Raw genomic sequence first — 22,383 nt, 5'->3', positions numbered from 1 at the left:
CTTCCTGGTCCCTCATGCATGGCCACGCTCTAGTTGCCATCTCAGAGGGCAGCAGTTGCTTATTGTCCAGGGGTTGTGGCTGGCACTGGAGACTTAGAAGCATAATTATTTTGGGTGGTTCCTGTTAAGTACTTTTCAATGTGACATCAGGGTATCCCAAGCCCAAACTTCTTAAATGGAGTTGGACTCATAATCCAGGCCCCTTAAGTGCACATTACCATTACCTATTGCTGGGGTCCAATCCCAGCGGGTCCAGGGGTCCCCAAAGGTGTGGACGGAGTCGGCGAAGAAGGAATGACACGAAGACAGCCTTCAGTTGATCAGCAGCCTAGTCAGGACCTCTAGCCAGGATCTCCAGCCAAAGTTCTGGTCGGAGTTCTGGTTAGGAACTGATGAGGTTCTGATGTTTATTGTCTTGTTACATCCATATTTATACCAGCCGATTTTAATCCTGTCAATTCTATTACAAAGGTTAGGGCGTTTCTTATCTCCATTCCAGGGAGTAAAGATTATGTAGCTTAACTACCCACCTGGCACTTAATTAAGGGGTTGTATCCCCTCCCTAACCTCAGGGAAAAATCCCCACCTGGGGAAACAACCTTTCTCAGAGAGGTGACCTTGGTTAAAACACATGGCGCTTAAAGGGAGCAAACATATTAAGAACAGTATGCTATATATGCCAGGTCCATTGAAACATATGCTGTGCAGATGTTTCTTTCCTGCAGCGACTGTGTCAAGCAGCGAGGATGGACCGGCTCCCGGCAAATTCCCCCTTTTTTATTTTTTAAATGATAGCGAATGCAAATCAGTGGCCACCTCTCAGATTGGGCTGTTTAAGACTTGGAAGAAGACTGGCAAGCAATGACAATAAGCATAGCTATAAACATAGTGGATGAAGCTCACAAGGAGCTCCATTCCTTAGGAGGTTGCCGGCCTCTTCAGTCAAGGGATTTCAGCTGTCCTCAAGTCGGTGGTTTGGTTGTCCTTGTTGATCTGGCTAGCGGGCAGCGTCATTGGCGACAGGCTTCCCGACGTGTCAGCGAGTTGAAGGGCTGCATCAAATGGTCCATCAGGGCCGTGCTTGATGGTGGTGTCGGTGTCCAAGGAGGAGTAAGCTGTGTCCTCTGGGTCAGCTGTTATGGAGGATGGAGGGTAGTAGAGAGAAAAAGAAAAGAAAGCAAAAGAACTACAAGGCATGGAAGTGTTTAGAAAAAAGAAGGAGAAGAAAGGGAAGAAGGCAGCATCCTGACACAGCCCTTTCCTTCATCTGCCCCTTTCCCTGTGGTCCAAGGTAGAAATGGGAGACAAGTCCTGTTGCAGTGAAAGGGAAGCTGCTGTCAGCCAGGTCTCTTATCTAGGCACTGATCTCAGCTGGACCAAGTCTCTTTCTGTTCCCGATCTGAGCTGGGCCAAGTCTCTATTCGTTATCTGGGTCCCTATCTGGGCTGGACATGGGAAGCGAGAAGCAGCCATGGGGGAAGGAGACCTTCTTCAGAAGGGGCGAGTGTTCAAGCCCCTGCACCATTGGGGGGGTGAGGATCTGTGCCCCACCTCTGTTGAACCCCAAGTTCTCTCCTACTGGCCCCTCTGTGACTGTGCCTGTCTTAGGTTGTTCCTCCCTGAGGAATCTTACCCGTCTTTGACTAACCAGCCAAGCTCCGGGGCCAAGCAGGGTAATGTGAGGTTCAGTTCTGTCTCCTTGGTAGTCTATGTCCCTCTGGCCTCCATGCCCAGCAACTGCCTTTGGATCCCCTCGCCTGCTGGCGGGGGTCCCGGCATTGATCACATATCTTGGGGAACCCAGGTTTTTTCTCCAGAGAGAACCCAGCTCACTCCATTGGGCGAGAGACAGATCTATGGTACCAGCCACCGTGACCTCAGCATTAACAGAGAACTCAGGCAACAGCTGTGGGCAATTGGATTGTAAGAAGAGGGTCCCTCTTGACACAAGGGTCAGAGGGGCCAATACAGGAAAAAGGAGAGTCCCGGGACAGGGCTTTCTCAGCCCAGGATGTCAGGCTCTTGGCACAAGACAACTCCATGTATGGGACATATACCAAACATCCATAGTCACGGCATAAAAGGGAGGTGCCCTTCCTGGAACAGTAGGGTAGGGAGATTCTAGAAAAGGCTGTGTTCAGGAGAGAAGGAGAAAGGCCAAAGAACCAGCAAACAAGTACTTAGATTTTTAAAAAAAAGGAAAAAGGAAAGAAGATGTGGGGCAAAGCTGGGACATATGGAGGCACATGTGATCCTCCCAATGGACAGATTGTTCCAGCTCAGGGCTGCACATCTGCTGCAGACGGGCACTGGTCAGGTGTGCTAGGGTGAGGTGGAAACGGAGGGCGGTGAGACATAAGGTCGTACTAGACGGTCTGGAATCCACACAGGTGAGTCTGCGTCCTGTGGAAATATACAAGCATATCCTCTCCCCCGGGTTAAAAGTACATCAGGTCCCTTCCAGGCTCCTGTAAGCAAGTCTCTCCATTTGACGAGGACTTTAGGTTTAGTTAGATCAGGGTTCCAATGCCTGTACATCGGGGAATTTCCCTCAGAATCTACATTTAGTATATTAATTACAAATAAACTATGTTGTAGAACATGATGAGGAGAGGAATATTTAAACTCATTTTCTTGTAATTTTTTAATTTGTGTTTTTAAAGTTTGGTGAGCCCTTTCTACTATTGCTTGGCCTTGAGGATTGTAAGGTATTCCTGTAGTATGTGCGATGCCAAATGTAGAGCATAAGTTTTTAAAAGCTCTAGAGGTATAGGCAGGCCCATTGTCTGTTTTAAGTGCCCTTGGTATTCCTAGGTAGGAAAAACATTGGAATAAATGTTGACTTACATCTTTAAAGGCTTCTCCTGTACGTGCAGAAGCAAGGATAACATGAGAAAAGGTATCAATACAAACATGCACATAGCAAAGTTTGCCAAAAGATGGGACATGAGTAATATCCATCTGCCATAAATCACAGGGTCTAAGTCCTCTTGGATTAACTCCAGTAGCAGGGCTAGGAAAATGAGTAGGACAATGGCCGCAGTCACGCACAATACTTCGAGCAGCTTCTCTAGATATGCGATAATATAGACGGAGAGCAGAAGCATTTTGATGGTGAATGGCATGAGACCGCCGGGCTTCTTCTAGAGCTGTACAAACTACTGGGCGAGTTAGTAGATCCGCCTGATAATTTCCTTCGCTTAAGGGTCCTGGTAGGCAGGAATGAGCTCTAATATGTCCAATATAGAAAGCCTTTTCTCGTTTATGAATGTAAGTTTGTAGCTGAGTTAACAAAGAGAAAATGGCTGTTCTTCCTTGTGGGAGAGAGGCGGTCTCAATATGAGGAAATAATTTAACTATATATTGAGAGTCAGTGTACAAGTTAAAGGGAACCTGTTGCAATTGTTCAAAAGCATAAATGACTGCCAAAAGCTCCGTTCTCTGGGCTGACGTCTCTAGGGTTTGTTGAACATGGGTTATTGAGTCAATGATTGTTACTGCCTTACCATTAGAGGAGCCATCTGTGAATACTAAGGAGGCAGGAGGTGATAATGGCTCTTTTGAACATTTAATAGGAAATATAAACGGATGTAGGGAGAGAAATTGCAATATAGGTGATCTTGGCAAATGATGTAAAATTTGTCCTGGGAAGTTACCTATAGCTATTTGCCACTCTTCTTCAAATTGTAATAGTGTGTCTAATTGTTCTCTTTTATAAGGTATTATTATCTCAGTAACTTCTCTTCCAAAGAGTTCGATACTGCGACGTCTACCTTTGATAATGAGAGTGGCCACTAGGGAAGGATAGGATGGTACAATCTTCCTAGGAGTGACAGGTAAATGTATCCATTCTAATGGTCCTTCCTGCCATAAACATCCTGTAGGAGTATATTTAGTGGCTAGAATAATTAAGGCCCAAGATTTGGAATAATCTAGATACTGTAGTTGCTGTTTATTGATGGCCTGTTCTATTTTTGCTATAGCCTTTTCTCCTTCTACAGTTAATTGTCGGGGAGACTTAGGGTTAGAATCTCCCTTTAAAATGTCAAATAGAGGTTTTAAGTCAAGAGTGGTTATTTTTAGATATGACCTGACCCAGTTGATATCACCTAATAGTTTCTGATAATCATTTAATGTGTTTAAATGATCTTTTCTTAATTGTAAAGGCTGATGGGTGATAGTAGAGGTATGTAATATTCTGCCTAAGTAGGAAAAAGAAGGTTCAGTCTGAATCTTTTCTGGGGCTATTTTTAGACCATAATTTTCTAAAGCAAGGACGGTCTGAGTAAGAATTTCCTGTAGAGTAGCCCGATCTTTATGAGCTAGTAAAATATCATCCATATAATGAATAAGATATAGATCTGAAAATTTCTTTCTAATAACTTGCAATGCCTGATCTACAAACTTTTGACATAATGTAGGACTATTTTTCATCCCTTGTGGGAGAACCTTCCATTGATATCTCTGATAAGGCTGTTTAAAGTTTTCTGATGGTATGCTGAATGCAAATCTTTGACAATCAGCCGGGTGAAGAGGTATAGTGAAAAAACAATCCTGTAAGTCAATAACAACAACACAATACTCCTGTGGAATTGCCACAGGGGAGGGCAATCCAGGTTGTAAGGAGCCCATATCTTCCATAGTGTCATTTATGGCTCTTAGATCTTGCAAAAGTCTCCACTTGCCTGATTTCTTTCTTATTACAAATATGGGTGTGTTCCAGGGATTATTTGATGGCTCTATATGTCCCTCTGCTAATTGCTGATCAATTAATTGTCGGGCTGCTGTTATTTTCTCAGATGTTAAGGGCCATTGCTCGACCCATACTGGTTGTGATGATTTCCAGACTATGGGATCAGCAGTCCTATGGGCAATGGCCCCAATTATAAATCCTGTCGAGGAGTGTGAGGTATTACTCTCTTTTCCTAATCCCTTTTCTGGATTAAATCCCATGTGCAGCATCTGTGATGTTACTCTATCACTGGGGCTATATAATAGAACTCCCATTTGAGACAAGATATCTCTTCCCCATAATGTAAAGGGGATAGTCGTAATTACATAGGGACAGAATGTTCCTGAATGTTGATCTTCATCAGCCCAAGTTAAAATCTGAGAACTCTTTTTTACATTAGATGCCTTGCCTAGTCCTACTAGGGAAGTGGAGGTGGTATGCGTGGGCCATGAAGAGGGCCAATCCTTCCCTGCTATGCAGGAAACATCTGCTCCTGTATCCAATATACCTTCAATTGGTTTTCCCTGAATTTGTAAAATTTTTGTAGGTCTAGTAGCATGGATTTCTTGTATCCAAAATGCTGCATCACTAGATCCAAAGCCTCCGGCCCCTCTAGCTTCCTGGGTAACAGCTGTCCCTATTTTATGTATTGGTAACAGGAGTAATTGGGCAATTCTCTGGTTGGGCTGAATCTGTATCGTTGTGGTGGGTGGGGAAAGTAAAATCTGTATTTCTCCTGTGTAGTCTGCATCAACAACTCCTGGGATGACTAAGATCCCCTGTAATGAGGTGGAGCTCCGCCCTAATATTAATCCTACAGTTCCCTCAGGCAGCGGCCCAGACACTCCTGTAGGAATGGCTGCTACTGGTGAGTCTGGGGTTAGTATTGCATGGGTGGTTGAATGGAGGTCCAATCCTGCACTGCCTGGGGTTGCTCTGAAGAGGTCACTGACGGATTGAAATTTGCAGCAGAGGGGTTGAGGGTCGATGCCCCTATTATTGCAGGGGCCTGGGGCCGGCCCCTTCTCAAGTTTCCCAATTGAGGTGATGGGATAGAACCTCCTTGGTAGCGGTTTGTGGAATTTAAAGGCCGACCATTTTTATGGTATTTCGATCTACATTCCTTTGCCCAATGGAATCCTTTCTGACATCGGGGACAAACGGTTTTTGGAGGATTAATATTATTCCCTGATGTATTTCCAGGCTGTCGAGGAGCTTGCCATCTGGCTTGAGTATTATTATTTCTATTTGGGCATTCTCTGCTAAAGTGCCCAGATAAGCCACAAGAGTAGCAGTTCATATTTCTTTTATTACCTGTATTATTGCTGGCTTGTCCTATGCCCTGTACATATTGAGGGTATGTCTCCCCTTTGAGAGCTGCAGCTATAGCTACACCCTGTATAAATGCTGGACTTACATCAGCACACTGTTTTATAAAATCATTTATAGTTCCCGTTCTGCGAATCGGCCTTAATAAAGCCTGACAGGTATTATTAGCATTTTCAAAAGCCAGTTGTTTGATTAGGATATCGGCAGCCTCTTCATTATTGATTACTCTCTTGACTGCCTGTATGAGGCGAGAAAGGAAATCCTGATATGGTTCCTCGAACTTCTGTTTAATCTCTGTAAGGGAGGTTGTTTTTCCTGCTGTATAAGGTAGGGATTTCCAGACATTTACTGCACAACTGTTTACTTTAATAAGTGCCTCTTTGGGCATATACATTTGCTCCTGAGCCGTGTTAAAATCACCTTCTCCTAATATCATGTCTAGGGTTACTCCTCCTCTGGATTTTTTGCTAGTGGCTACAGCTTTCTTAGCAAGATCGTCATATTCAGTTTTCCATAATAAGTAATTGCCTCCTGAGAGACAGGATTTACAAACCTGTGACCAATCATAAGGAGTCATCCATTTATTGGCTAGGGTTTCTACCAAGGTTAGTGTGTAAGGAGCTAGAGGTCCATATTCAGAGCAGGCCAATTTTAATTCTTTAAGTATTTTGTAAGGTATAGCCTCCCAGGTGGGGCTTTCGTCCTCATCAAACTCATTCTCATATGCAACTGGGAAGCAGAGTGAGAACTCAAGATCTCCATTAGCTTCAGCTTCTCTTATCGCCCTTTGAAATTTAGACATGGAGCTCCTAGGAGCTGCAGGACCTGGTTTAGGCTTCCTTTCTAATTTAGGGAGCCTGTTTTGAATGGGAGGGCCTCTCTCCTCTCTACTGACTGGAAAGGAACAATGATCATGTTTATGATATTTATTCTCCTTCCGATCAGTAGGCATAGCTAAATTGCTCTTAGATTGAGCTGGAGACAATAATGATGTGTCTTCTCTAGGTGGATCCGAGGGACTATTTAAAGTTTGAGAACGTTCAATAGTTTCTGCCTCTGGTGCCAAGATGCCATGAATTAAATTCCAGAGGGGAAAGGCATTTTCCGGGACCTTCTGGTCCTGCGGATGGAAGGTGTGATAATTCATAAATTGCTCTCCTATTTTAGTCCAAGTTGTTAAATTAACAGTTCCATCCTCAGGAACCCATTGACATGCATATTCTATAAAACTTTCTATCTGACTGGGAGTAATCTCAACTCCTCTGCTAGCAAGCAGATGCATTAAAAGATTAACACAGAGTCTTTTTTCTTTAGACTCAGTATGACCCATCTTGTCAATCTAAGTTTTGTACTAACTACCCGCTTACCCTACTTATCCTCTATAGGAGGGGTCTGCAGCACCCTATGGTGCAGTCCTATCCAACCCAAGTACTTCCCAAGTACGGGGGGACTTACCTAGATGCCCCACGTTGGGCGCCAGTTGCTGGGGTCCAATCCCAGCGGGTCCAGGGGTCCCCAAAGGTGTGGACGGAGTCGGCGAAGAAGGAATGACACGAAGACAGCCTTCAGTTGATCAGCAGCCTAGTCAGGACCTCTAGCCAGGATCTCCAGCCAAAGTTCTGGTCGGAGTTCTGGTTAGGAACTGATGAGGTTCTGATGTTTATTGTCTTGTTACATCCATATTTATACCAGCCGATTTTAATCCTGTCAATTCTATTACAAAGGTTAGGGCGTTTCTTATCTCCATTCCAGGGAGTAAAGATTATGTAGCTTAACTACCCACCTGGCACTTAATTAAGGGGTTGTATCCCCTCCCTAACCTCAGGGAAAAATCCCCACCTGGGGAAACAACCTTTCTCAGAGAGGTGACCTTGGTTAAAACACATGGCGCTTAAAGGGAGCAAACATATTAAGAACAGTATGCTATATATGCCAGGTCCATTGAAACATATGCTGTGCAGATGTTTCTTTCCTGCAGCGACTGTGTCAAGCAGCGAGGATGGACCGGCTCCCGGCAACCTATATTACTTATCTGATAATAGTCTGCAACACACAGGCCTGCCCCGCCACCATGTTGCATCTAGTCTCATCCAATGAACTACTTTGTTCAATACCTAACTGAAATCTTATTCTTTTCCTATTTTTCCTTTATGACAGGGACACCACTTGTAATAAAATTTAAAATAATGCCCAATTGCCCAGCCAGCATAGCTCAGCAGTTGAGCATTGAGGTATGAACCAGGAGGTCACGGTTCAATTCCTGGTCAGGGCACATGCCTGGGTTGCAGGCTCGATCCCCAGTGGGGGTGTGCAGGAGGCAACCGATCAATGATTCTCTCTCATGATTGATGTTTCTATCTCTCTCCCTCTCCCTTCTTCTCAGAAATCAATAAAAATATATTTAAAAAATAATAAGATAAAATAATGCCCAGTTGGCTTCATTTGATTCCATGCTTTTGCCTGGCAATATGGCCAGCAAACTAAATTAATTTTCATGGCATGGCATTGAAGGTAGGACAAACCAATGGAGATGTGATGGCTGGAGAGGTTCCTTTAAGAAAACCTCTGAGGGAGCCACAGTTGACTGACAGTTTCCATTCATCTTTCCACCTTTGAATCCATCACAGCATCACGCCGAGGCCACACTTTCCCCGGCTGCTCCCAACCAAAGACTGAGCACAGCCAGGATATGGTGCTGGCCCCTTCCTGCTCATCGTGGGACACCTCTAACCTTTGCTTGGGAACTCCCTATCGTGTTGGCTAAGATGTTCTAAGAGCTGCACTGGAGTCTGACACTTTTCCTTCCCTCTTTCCCTCCTTTCTTCCTTAGATGTCAGACCTGCGTCATTGTCTGAAGCCTCTGCCTCTTCTCTGCTCCATCCCCGCCTTTGTCCTTCACAGGTGTTTCTCCTAATACATCTCATGTATGTACAGCTGTACGTATGTACGTATGTACGTATATACGCATGTCTAACCCTATCTTGGTGTCTGCTTCTCGGAGGGCTCTAACAGAGGTGGGATATGAGAAAGCAGGCTGTGAGATGATGGGGCGTGGGGTCTGGCTCACTCACTGGACAACTATACCACGAAAGATGCTGTCCCAAGTGGAATGTGGGGCACTGATAGTTCTTGGCACAAGGTGGCAGCCCAACAGATGAAGATTTCACAAGTGGTGACCTGGTGGAATGTCCCAGTGGAATAGAACAGCCTTGGTATAATGATACCTGCATTTGAAGAATAAAGAGGAAATAGTGCCATCAGGGACAGTGGAATTAGCTAATTTTACTAAAATGTGACACCCCCCCCCCTCAAGGGGTATGATGAGTAACTGAGGGCAGTTAACACGTAGTTATAGATTAAGTGTTTCTCTCTTTCTTTCCTTTTCTACTCTCTCTAAAAATCAATGGAAAAATATCCTCGGGCGAGGATTTAGATAAATAAATAAAAAATTAGTATTACCATTGGAGAAGCTATAACATTTTGGACAGTGACTGATTGACTATGTTTTCCTTGGTCCATGCTACTCAGGTTCAGTCCTACTCAAGGACAAAGCCTTTTCTTGTACCTTCTCTCCTATGTCTTAAGGACCCCCCTTTCCACCAAATCTTGTTTTGAGCTCTCAAGAAATCTGGAATCAGTTAATTTCATAAATTCTCTCCCCAAATATGACCTAATTTTACTGTATTATGTGGAGCAATTTTGTCTCCATTCATCCATCACAACCTCCTCCACCACTGTCTCCCACTCCCCAAAACCAAGTCCCGGGCCTTGCCTTTAGATAACAAAGGTCCATTAGTGTGTTTTCCCAAAACAAAGCAATCATCCACCAGGTGAACTTAGCTTTCGTCTCTGAAATGCAATAACCCTGGCAAGCAGCTTTTAGAATAATAAATGTAATCCCTACCATACATGGCCAACTAGATCCTTGCCACAATTTTATGCACAGAGACTCTAGCATCAAGCCAAACACTTCAATGGCTGGAAAACGGTTTGATTAAACCGAAAGCATCAGACACATGTGGCTATTATTGTCTTCACTCTTATTATCTTGTCCACAGAAAATGATTCCACCGGCACAGGAGTGGCAAACTCAACTGTCTTCAGAGGCCAGACCCGTGCCAAAAGGGACCAGGTGTGGGAAAACAGGGAATGCTGGAGACTGGGCCAAACTGAAACTTGCACTTCCCATCTAAACTATATCCCTACATAAAAGTGTGCTTGTTAAATAAAGCACATCCACGAGACATGCAACTCTCAGGCCATCAGCTTATAATCTCTGTATCTGTCCTTGTCACTCACTGTCTAGCTCGTTCAAGTACAGGGCTATGAAGGGCGACCTCCTGAGGACGCACCCTTACACTCCCTGCATTCAATCTCTTCATTGTAAAGACCAACAGACTGAAAACTGGGTCAAGAAAGGGTCTTGTCTGAACCACTACATCCAAGCTGCTGAGCTAAACTGGGATTCAAACCCAGTTCATCCTAAGTCCCAACCCAGTGCTCTCCACCCCCTGCATCCACCTGATGGGGATCTGAATAGGAAGATGCTAAGGCCGGCAAAATGAAGCCTGTAGCTGCTCATTCTGACTGCGTCACTTAATTCACTCACCAATTGGCTGAGAGAATGAAAAAATAAGTGAGCTGGCATTACGAGGAAGCTCCCAGCTGCCTCCCGCCACCAGAGCTGCCCTATATTTGAAGGTCAGGCATCAGAGCCGGAGCTTCCCGTGTGGAATTTAACCCGTGGGGCCCACATGGCTGCAGGCAGGCAGGCGGAGGAAGGGAGAAGGGATACTTACAGACTTAGGATCCTGGGTGCTCAGAGCCGTGTAGCCACTTCCCCACCCTCCCATGTGGGGCTTGGATAATTTAAATATCACAGCCACAGGAGCCAGACACACGTTTCAATGTCACCCCAATTAGGGGGCTGGCAAGGTTGGTTGGGCCCTAGAGGGAAGCACTGGGACGCCTGCTAGATGAGAGAGCGAGGGCCCCATAGCCACCTTCTTCTAAGGAAAAAGGGGTCCAGCTGTGCTTTGAAGTCTTGAGCAAAGTCCCATTCTTCTGTTGGCTGCTGCTTAAATGGGCTGATGGGCTCCTTTCTGCACATGTCGGACAGTGTTCTCATGAGGAACACGAGCCATAACGAAGGAGGAAATACTGTGAGTCATACAGCAGGGAAGGATTCGGTCTGTTACTACTAAGGGTCCATAAGGTAGAAATTGAATGAGACGGGCTAATAGAAATCTTTTCTAAGGAATAAGGTGCTACGATGGTCCGTGGTTACTGTCGCTGGCATCCAAAGAGCCCTGTTCCAGAGGATGCTCTCGTGGGGTCCCAGAGGCAGTGAGAACTGTGGAGTGGCAGGCAGTTTGGGGCAGCAAAGGAGGAGGCCTTTTGTAACGGAGCTGTACAAAGATAGGAGAGACTGTCTGAGAGGCAGTGAGCTCGCCATGGCTGGTTGGGTCCAAGTTCCGGCTGGGTGAGCATTTCCTTAAGGGCACCCAGCCTCTGATGGCAGGAGATTTGCACCGGGTCCCTTTCAGGCCTCATGCTCTTGGATTTCAGATTTGGTTGGGAGGCGGGCGGGGGGTGGTTGATTGGTTCCCGGATCAACTGCAAAGACAGAGCCCCTCTTCACAGAGTCTCAGTTTTGTCACCTAGATGCAGCCCTGCACCCTCACCGCCCCCCCCCCCCCTCCCCCGCCATGGGCTCCGCAGCCTAAGAGGAATGGCAAGGCTGGGTCAGTGCATCTGGGTCTCTTCAGTTGCAGATGCCTTTCAGGCAGCCTCTATGTGGAAGGCATATCTGAAGACTGGGGCAGAGTTGCTTCTTCCTTCCTTCCCGGGGACCTTGGTGGTCCCTTCTTGCAAAGTGGGGTTTGGAGGAGCACAGTTTGGAAGCCATGGCTTGGAGACTGAGGACCCTTGAGCCTTGGCATCCATGAGCTTTCCACAGCATTAGGATTGGTTCCCGGATCAACTGCAAAGACAGAGCCCCCTCTTCACAGAGTCTCAGTTTTGTCACCTAGATGCAGCCCACTTAGGGCCCTGGCCCCTGTTCCTGCCCCATCCCTACCCCTTCTGCCCCCAAACCAAAGGTGGGAGTGTAGATTTGCACAGGAAATGGCTTGATTAACATCTGGGCTCGGTCAGGGCTGTGGGATGAGAGGGGACTGTCAGAATTGTGAAAACACGGCCGGGTCCTTGGGGAAATCAGCCCAATTTGATATCCCAAACTTGCAAACTGTTGTGGAGAGCCATAGCCCTGTGACTCCCGAGTTGCCTTAACCATCCTGCTGGCAGCGCAGACAGCAGCCCATCTGGGGGGTGGGGAGTGGGAGATGCAAATCAGCGGTACTGCAAGCTCAGTCCCTCTGGTGCACACTTTAATACCAGGGTTATAACTCCCATTTGGCAGGCAATCTTCAGAAAAGTGGAGGCACTTACTTACCTCAATCGCCTGTGAATGTGGATTCACTTGTTTGCGTATCCACTTCCCCCTCTGTGAGCTCCTAGAATACAGGGGCAGTGCTATCTCTGAGGTGGATGCTGGGGGGCGCTCCATCAGAGGCCTTTTGCTGGTTCTGTGCCTCCTCTTCTACCTGCCTCCTGCGTTCTCTTGCTTGCGGTGGTCTACACCTTGACTCTCCAGCGGCTGCCCCAGGCTACTGGAAACTTCCCACTATCCCAGACAGACTGCAGTGACTGGAACTCAGCTTCTCCTTAGCTAACGACTTGCAGGTGCAGGAGTGTGGAGCCCGGCTCCCTGGTCTTGGGACAGGACAACCCTGAAGCATGACATACTCCAGAGCATCTCCTTCTCAATAAATCAATTGTATGTGAATCCTTGTCTCAGGGACTCCTGCTGTGTCCCCAGCACCTAGGACAGGGCCTGACTTAAGAACTGGATTACCAAGGGGGTAGCCAACAAATGAAGCTATGGAAATAACTCTAGAGATGAGTTCAACTCCTCAGCCCAGAGAGGAAGATGCTGAGGCCCAGAGAGGGAAGGCACTTCCCCAAGGACTCACAGGGAGGCAGAGGTGGAGCCTGAGCTAGAACCCCAGTTCCTTGATTCCCAGTTCAGGGGTCTCCCCACTGCTGAGCTGCCGCTCCCCAGTAATCCTGCTATTATTAAGCAAAATGTTCAGAGCCTCAAGAGGTGAGAGCAAACTGTGATGAGGCCTTAAAGATGGGAAGACTCTCTGCCAGAGTGAGGAGGAGGGTGTAGGGTAGGGCTTCTGGGAGGAGGGAGCACTTGAGCTGGGCCTGGAAGGATGAGCAGTAAGTGGGGTCCGATGGGATGATGGCATTCCTGGCAGAGGGAACTGCCCGAGCCAAGGCGATGCAGCTGTAGAGTGTAGATTATGTTTGGGGAGCAGAGAAGAGTGAGCTCATCAGAGACAACTGAGGTCTGAAGAGACATTCCAGTGGAAAGAGCTCTGTTATCTCATAGCTAACCAATGGGATGAGTGCCGGACACTGGAAAGGGTGGCATGTGCAGGTGGGGGGCCTTCCTGCCTTTCCAGTGTCCCCACAGAAAGAATTGTGAAAACACGGCCGGGTCTTTGGGGAAATCAGCCCAATTTGATATCCCAAACTTGCAAACTGTTGTGGAGAGCCAGAGCCCTGTGACTCCCGAGTTGCCTTAACCATCCTGCTGGCAGCGCAGACAGCAGCCCATCTGGGGGGTTAATAGGAAGCCCTATCCCCAGAGGCTCCTTGTTTCCCAAGTTTCTTCCTGGGATTGTCCTTACTATTGCAAAGGCTGAATGAGAGGGCTCTGGGCACAGGGGCCTCACAGAGGATTGGAATTTCCGAGCACCCAGAGACCTCTGGGCTAGACCTGAGCCTAGTGAGTGGGACTTGGGGGGGAAGACTGGAAGGGCTCCCAGAAAAGAGAAGGAGCTTGGCTAAATCAATTCTCTATATCCCTGATCTTCTTTCCACACCAGGCTGCCTCAATATATCAATCTGTATAATAGGAGCATAAACTGAGACCATTTTGTCTGGCATTCAGATCCAGAGACCTGCTCTGTATTTTAGCTGTAGTTCTCAAAAGTCTTCTTTTAAAAATAGGCCAACATTGGGCTAAATTCAGCAATACCAAGTTTCCTGGTTATAAATCCATGGGCAAAGGACTGTGAAGCTATTGAAACCAGAGGAGAAGAGAGATCCTTGTCCTCCTTAAGGAGTCCAGAAAATAGCAAAGGACAAAAAGACATCAGTTCTGATGGAGGGTTATGGACTAATGACTCATGGGTAGAGGTAGACTGATTTGGGTGACTCAGAGAGAGACAGAGTTTTACCCAGTTTCTCACACCAGATTAGGGGCAGGGCTGTGGAAGGATCCAGAAATCCTATCTCTCAGGCTAGGGTCCTTTCATTTTGGGGTCCTTTCAGATTGTTATAGCTGACCTTTAAGGCCTCTTGTTTTGGACCCCCCAGCCCTCACCCCTACAAGATCTGTGGGGTTACATAAGTTCAGAAGTTTCCACAGGGGTACATGCCGCACACATTCCTGGGGACTTACTGGGCTGAAACAAAGCTTCTAATATTTCCCCTAGCAGAGCAGATAGTTTCCATCAGTCCTTTCCTTGCCTGTGTGTGTGTGCTGCTCCAAACACCGGGAGGTACTCTGTGTCTCCCTTCCCCCTGGACTGGACCTTGTGATTTACTTTGACCAATTGAATATGGCAGGAGTGATGTTTTGAGATGTCCAAACACAGGCTTAAGAGGATGAGAAGCTTCCTCTCTCCCTCTTGAAATCCAGCTGTCATGTAAGAAGTCCAGTTACTCTGAGACCGCCATGCAGTGAGGAAGCCCAAGCTAACCCTGTGGAGAGGTCATGTGGAGGACCACTAAGGTACCAGGCACCTGAGTGAGTCTTCTCGGAATTTGAAGCCCATTCTAGCCATCAGCTGCGTGCAGCCAAGTGGACAACCTCAGCAGATGCCATGGGAGGTAGAAGAATCACCCAGAGGGCTCAACAAACTCACAGAATCAGGAGAAATCGTTTTGTGTGGTTTTTAAAAAATATTACTACATTTTGTGTTTGTTTGTTTTTTTCAACGATAGATAAGCAAAATACCTAGTTTCAAATGTTTTCTTCTGACCTTGAGTTTTTAGCAGCTTAGTGAAAAGGCGATGGGGCAATTTTGTAGAGCCCGGAGCAATCTGCCAGGTTTGTGCCCTTTCCCCCTGGCCCCGCCTAATCTGTACTACCTCCGGACTTGTCCCTGTGGGGTCACTGCAGGGCCGTCCATCTGACTTTGGAGCCTGCTGGCTGAGAGGATAGAGCTAGTTGGTGAAACATGGCAAAAGGCAGGTTAGGAGGCTGGAGAGGACCCTCTTAACCCATCGTTAGGATGAAGGTCATTGATTCCACAACTTTTACCCATATCAGGCTTCCTTCAGGGCGCTGGGGAAGGGGATGAGTCAGAACAGGTCCCCGGAATTTGGACTCAGAGGAGAGGCCAGGTTTTCCGGCTCCAGCTCCATCACTGACCACCTTGTGAGCTTGCAGGCATCCCTGCGCTTCTATGAGCCTCAGAACTTGGTCAGAGAATGCTCCTTGAGTCCTGGGTCTTAGTCCCTGTTCCAGGCCTGATATCCACCTGGAGGGGACTCCTCTGCCAAGGGGGAGACACACCAGAGATGGTCCAGTTCAATATCGTGCAGTGGGGCTGGGTTCTGTGGTGAAAGGAGGGCTGGCCAGACTTGTTCTAAGTGGGGACCATTGGTGATGGGGATGTGAGGTTGTGGAACCACCGTGCTCTAGTTTCCAATGAAATCCTGAGTCCCACTGTGGCAGCCACCTGGCTACTCAGTAGGCTTTAGGCTGGAGAAGATAAAACATTAGATTAGTGGTTCTCAGGGTGTGGTCCCCAGTTCAGCGTGTCATCAGTACCTGGAACTTGTTAGAAATGTAAATTCTCAGTCTCCCACCCCCAGCCACTCTGGAGGTTGAGCCCAGCATTCTGTGGCAGATCTGGTTTTTACAAGCCCTCCAGGTGACTCTGATGGCTGGTAGAATTTGAAAACCACTGTGTCAGATGACAATTGTCTACTGGCTTGGGGATTTGGCAATCAGTATTTGGTATTTGCAGTTTGTATTAGGCAATCACGTGTTATTGATTAGTTCAGTGGATTCTGGAGTTTGTTGTATTTTACTATCTACTGCTTTATTTATTGGTCTAACTATTATTGACTTCTGGTCCCATAGCATAAGGTCCCATAGCACTGCCTGGTTCCAAACATAAGGTGTTTTGAGCACCTAATATCAGCTGAGGCATGGTCCTTACCTTTACTGGCCTCAGTTTTCTTACCTGTGAAATGAGCTGGGGGAGTTGGAGTGAAAGAACTTGAATACTGGTTCTGGGTGCTGGTGACTATTCTCAGGGGGGTTATGAGCTAGTCACGTCTCCTGGCTGGCAGGGGCAGAACCCAAAAAGGAAGCCCAGGGCAGGGGAGGAACTCAAGCAGGAGAGTGTGGGGCCTAAAGGTCAGCTCTGCCACGCGACCAGGACAAGCCCTGTGCTGAGAGCACCCAGGAGACACAGAACTGCATTCCAACAGGCCTGGAGATGCTTCAGTTCCCCTACGATGTCCACCAGCCCACAAAGCCACCCTGAATAAATATAGTCTAATAAAAACAGTGAGCAAGTTGTGCAAACACAGCTTCCAGACAAGGCTCCTAGTACTACCTTCCCTCTTTCTCCCGAACATGGTGTTGCCCTGACGTCTTCCAAAAGAAATAGGAGTTGCTACTTCTGAGGGATCATGACAGCTCTGGGAAGCAGTGGCGTTTTTAGGCATAGGGTGTGGTGTGAGCAGAGGCTAGGAGGCCTGTGTGGGTGGGGCACACCTGGTGGGGGGACGGTGAGAAGACCACTGTGGCTGGCACACGGGGCATGTGAAGAGACTGGAAAAAGGCTGAAGACCTCAAATGCTAGGGCATAGGTTTTAAATTTATGTTCTCTGCCAGTTTTTGCCCTACCTTCCTTAGCAGCCAAATCCTTTTGGAAAGGATGTCTTATGTTAATGTCTTATTATAAAACAGACAGTAATGGCTACGAGTTAGCACTTATGTTCTATGTGCCTTACCTGGATGGATTCCCTAAATTCTTACAACATCCCTCCTCAGCAGACAGTATTGCTGTACCTGGTTTACTTTGGGTAAGAAGGCGAGTTGGGCTTTGAACCCAGACATCCCAGTGTCAAATGAAGGGCTGTGCTCAAGCACTGTGCTGTATTCCACTCACTGTCTTTCTTGGAGTGGGGCTGAGGGTTGGCAATCAGCTTGCTCAGTCTCCTCCTCCTCCCACAGTGCGCCACCAGGCTCCCCCATGTGACCCAGGGAAGAGAGGCTGAAACCGCTGTTCTGATCTGCCCCAGGACTTTGAAAGAGGGAACGTAGTCACAGTCTAGCACGGTGTGGAGAGGATGGGAGGGAGAGGGAGCCCTGCAGCCTCCCACTGGGACCAGGCAGAGGCAGGAGACAGAGCTGGGGCTGAGTCTTCTGGCCTCTGCAGCTGGAGTCAAGGGATCCTACTTCTAAGCCCAGCCCTGTCGCTGACTGTGGTCCTGAACCAACAAGCCTCTGTCCTCCCTGGGGTCTGTTTCCTGATTGTACCACCACAGGGCTGGACTAGGTTACCAGTTTCCAACCACTTCTGACAAGAGTGACATTAGCATAATTGTTTTCGTTCAAATGTATGAGCACTACTTATTACAAAATCAACCAATGACGAAAATGAGCCTATTTCGATAACCCAAATAATTTGAAATTGGACATTATAAATAATAGTTGCAATCCAGTATCAGCATCAATATCCAATTTATTTCAGTATTTAGATTTGGTTTCACTGTATTATTAGAATCCTGCTCCATCCTGAAAAGTAGTTGCAAATGAGAATAGAGTTTCAAAACACTTAACTTCCCATCTCAGAATTCTCCAATTAAACTGATCCAGGAACTTCAAGAAGGATAATAGGCCATTATTTTGTTTCAGGGTTGAATTATTAATAATACCTAAACCCTGCTCCCATTCCTTAAATTGTGAGTATTAAATTTGGAGGAAGATGATGAGTAGGATTTTTTGTTTAAATATTCATTGTTTGGCAGAAAAATAGGTTTCCAATGTAGCATGAAGGATGTTCAGGGTTGTCATTTAAGAAAATCTCACGCCTCAGCACCCATCTCTGACAGCTCTTCACTCAGAGTTCCTGAAGAGTCAAATTTATTTTGTTTTGCATGTTCAGTCCAAATTTTAAGAATTCAGTTAGATTCTAAACACATTACCTAGAATTGTAAGCAGGGTAACCGTGGGATCCCACACTGCCACACTGAGCCCATTGGAAGTCAGTCAAGGAGGGCCCAAACTTACACCAAGCAGTAAAAAAGGGTTTTTCTGAAATGAATGTATCAAGACTTCTGGCACTTTTGAGTAGTTCAATGGATTCTGGAGTTTGTTGTATTTTACTCTCTACTTGCTTGAGTTATTGGTCCAACTACTTTTGGAGAATAGTTGCCCAGCCCTTCTGTTGTGTTAGGTGTGGGCCTCCAATGGTGCCAGGCATTTGAGTGCTGCACAAGGGACACCTAGAAGCGGGCACACAGGACGATGTGACAAGGTGGGCATCATAGATAAGGCAGGTGAGCAACCTTCCCAAGCAACGGTGTGTCTGCTCCGAATCCACAGAGAGGCCCAGGCCCGCCTCGGCAGCTTTATCCCGAGGTCTATGCTCAGTCACACTGTGCAGCAGGTTGGCAGGCCCTGTGGGCTAAAATTTGGGGGTATGCACAGCATTTTTGCTTCAAGATTTAAAATCATTAAAAACATATATTTAGAGAATGCTTGGTAAAGTTATTAAGGGTCTTCTTTGGATCTTTGGGGTGGCTCCAAAAATTTTAGTTTGGAAACCATAAGCCCAGGCCATCTCTCAGGAACCTTCCCAAGCGGACATCTGGAGGGCCATTCAGCCCTCATTGGGCACCACATTGGCAATGATTGATTCTGTTGTACCTTCCCATCCCCCACCCCCGCATCTTTCCAGAAGTGGAAAACCAAGCCTTCCTGGTCCCCCCACCCCCTGCCTGTGGGATTCCCTTCTAGGAAAGTCATTATTGCCTCTCTTGGTCGTCTGCCAGCTCTAAAGTGTCTTTTTAATTGCATCTAATTTGGCCTCATCTCATTAAATCCTTAATTTAAACCGGAGCGATCCCTCCAGCTCTGGCTGCCTAATGACAAAGGGGCCTGCACGCCCTTCCCCCTTCAGCATGGCTCCCCAGTCTGGGCTGCTCTCATTTCCAGGTGGTCTCTCTGGGAGGCTTCTGACAAGTGGCTGTCGTCCTCGCCACGCTGAGTGTGGAGCTGAGCCAAGAGGGCTTCCCGGGAGCAGTAATTACTAGTAGAGGCTCAACCCTCCACCCCACTGGCGCCCGGCTCCCAGCCCAAAGTTGCTGCTGCAGTAGCATCCAGTTCTAGTGGTGCAGGACTGGGAGCAAATGAGGAGAAGACACTGAGATTAAACAATAATAAACACATGATAATGATAGTAACCACTACCGAGTGCGGGACATCATGCTTTAGGAATGTCATCTCACCAGGGAAGGTGTCACTGGCTTATGGTCTTCTCATCTCACTCAGTCCAACCTCACTTCCTGCCAGGCTCACTCTTGGTCATTCCTCTTCAGCCACCTAGTCATCTCAGTGCCCTTAGAACATGCACACTTCTGCCCCAGGGCCTTTGCACTTGCTCTCTCTGTGTGGAATACTCTTCCCCTACATGTTTATCTGGCTTACTTCCTCTTTCCATCAGATGTCAGCTTCAGCCTCTCTTTAGAGAAACTTCTCTTGATCTCTACCATTACCCCTTCTTCTACACATTCACTCTGTTTTGTTTCGTTGCTATTTTTGGTTTTTGTTATTGCTAGTAGCACTTATCACCAGCTCTTACTAAATTATACATTCATCTTTATAAGTGAAGCACAATAAAGAGCAGAGAATGTTTCTGTCCTCTTTACTGCTCTATGCCTTGTACCTGGAACAATGTCTGGCACATGCTAGGTCTTCAACTTGGATTTGATGCCTGACCCCATCATGGCAATGTCTAACCATTTCAGTAGGATATGCACATTCCAACACTTCTCAACTCCAGTGGTTGCCAGGATTTAGATCTCTCCTCAGCTTTCTCTGAATTGACTCTACCTACAAGAGAGGTCAGCAGAATACTTTCCTGGGGATGGCACCCAAGTCTGCAGCCTAGGGATCTCAGGGTCAGGGTTGATGCTTGTTGCATTAATGTGGACCTGGAGGAGCTGGTTGCTATAAAAACAGATATTGCTTCTCAGATTCCTGCCACCGAGTGGGCTTCCATGGCTGCTTTGAGCTCTCTGCTCTGCTGGGATCTGAGAGGGAGGCACCAGGGCGGAGTGCGAATAGATTGGGCTTCTGAATCAGTCTCACTTGGGCAAGACTCCTCACCTCTCAGAGCCCCCGTTTCCTGCTCTGTGAAACCATCACACATACTTTGCAGGGCCGTGGGGATGCTGCTGTGAGATGATGTACGTAATGGGCTGACACCCAGTAACTTCAACAAATTCCATGCCCATTCTTGGTTTTTATAAAACTTCAAGAAACCTGGAGACTGGTTTTATAAAACTCAATAATTCCTTTGAATTTAATCCTGTCCAAAACTGTGATGGGTCTGAGCTTTTGCCCTACTTGCAAGCTAACAAGCTAGCCTGTCACAGCTACATGGGTACTCGCGGAAGACAGGAGACTCCTGGGTCAGACAAAAGTCATCATGAGCTGTGGTGCAGCAAGCAGTATGAGCTTCATGCCTGCATCAGTTCCCCTTGCTCCCAAGTCCCATGGGGATGATCAGAGCAGCCCAGGTGGATGTTGCATGCATAATGATTATGTGACAGCCCTAGCCCGTTTGACTCAGTGGATAGAGCATTAGCCTGTGGACTGAAGGGTCCCGGGTTCGATTCTGGTCAAGGGCACATACCTTGGTTGCAGGCTCCTCCCTGGCCCAGGCCCTGGTCGGGGTGCATGTAGAAGGCAACCAATCGATGTGTTTCTCTCTGTCTTTCCCTCTCTCTAAAAATCAATGGAAGAATATCCTTGGGTGAGGATTTAAAATAAAATAAAGAGTATGTGACAAAACTGAGGAACCCCGAGTTTAAGTAATTCAAATTTTTTACAATGGCCTACAAGCAAACCTATCTTCGTCCCAGAGGGAGACATTATCTTTATTTCACTGGACAGGAAACAAACCTGTCCTTGCCCTAGAGGGAGACATAATCTCTAGCTTCTAAGGCTGTTCCCGATACAAACATCCATGAACATAGCTGTCAGTGCCTCTGCTCCTAAGCCATGCAGAAACATGAGAAATCCATGGAGAATTGTCTCCCCATAAGGCCATGTGTGGAAAAGGTCTAAGGAGTGGGCACTGTTGAGAAGAGGTGTGCTCTGGGTGGGAGGGACTCCTTGCTCCTCTCGTTCTTTTCAGGCTGTGTTGGGTGACTCTGTGGCATGAACTTGTGGGCCTCCTCACCCCCAGACTCTCCCACCGTGGGAACACCAGGTGTGGCCTGTCATGTGTCCCCACTCTGATAATACCATCTGTGGGCATGTGTTGGGAGGCACTGAAGATGCAGAGAGCCTCTGAACAAAGCGGAAAGGACCCACCTCCTGCACAGTTCATGGAGCAGGCATTTAATGAGCACCGATTATGTGCCCAGGCCTGACCTGAGTCTGGGGATAGAAATTTTCTCTTTTTCTTTTAAAAAATATATTCTTATTGATTTCAGAGAGGAAAGAGAGAGATAGAAACATCAGAGAAAGAGTAATTGATCAGCTGCCTCCTGCAGGCCTCCTACTGGAGGTTGAACCCATAACCCCCGGCACATGCCCTGACCGGGAATGGAACCTTGACTTCCTGGTGGGATAGAAATTAATCAGACTAGGCCCCTGCCTGGTGGCACTCTTAGGCTGTTTGGGGAGATAGAAATTAGAGATGGGCATGACCACATGGGGTCCTAGGGACCAAGGTAGAAGTAGATGAGGAGGAGGGCATTTAGAATTGCGTCTTGAAGGACAAATGGCCAGGCCATGAGAGGGGAGACAGAGCACAGGAGGGCACGATGGCATAAAGGGAGCAGGAAAGGGTTTTACCTTCAGCCTGCAGGGAATGTGTGCCCACTGAAGTGGGAGGGGGGTAACATCAATTCTAGTTATTTTTCTTATTACTGAAGTGAAACATCCTATTGAGAACATTTATAAAAGATCTATTACAAAAGGAACAGAA

This window comes from Myotis yumanensis, unplaced genomic scaffold (assembly GCF_028538775.1).
Source record: "Myotis yumanensis isolate MYYU_CA2020_CCGP unplaced genomic scaffold, mMyoYum1.0.hap1 SCAF_12, whole genome shotgun sequence".
Classification (NCBI taxonomy): domain Eukaryota; kingdom Metazoa; phylum Chordata; class Mammalia; order Chiroptera; family Vespertilionidae; genus Myotis; species Myotis yumanensis.
The sequence above is the reverse complement of the archived record's forward strand: the minus strand, read 5'-3'. Positions refer to the sequence as shown.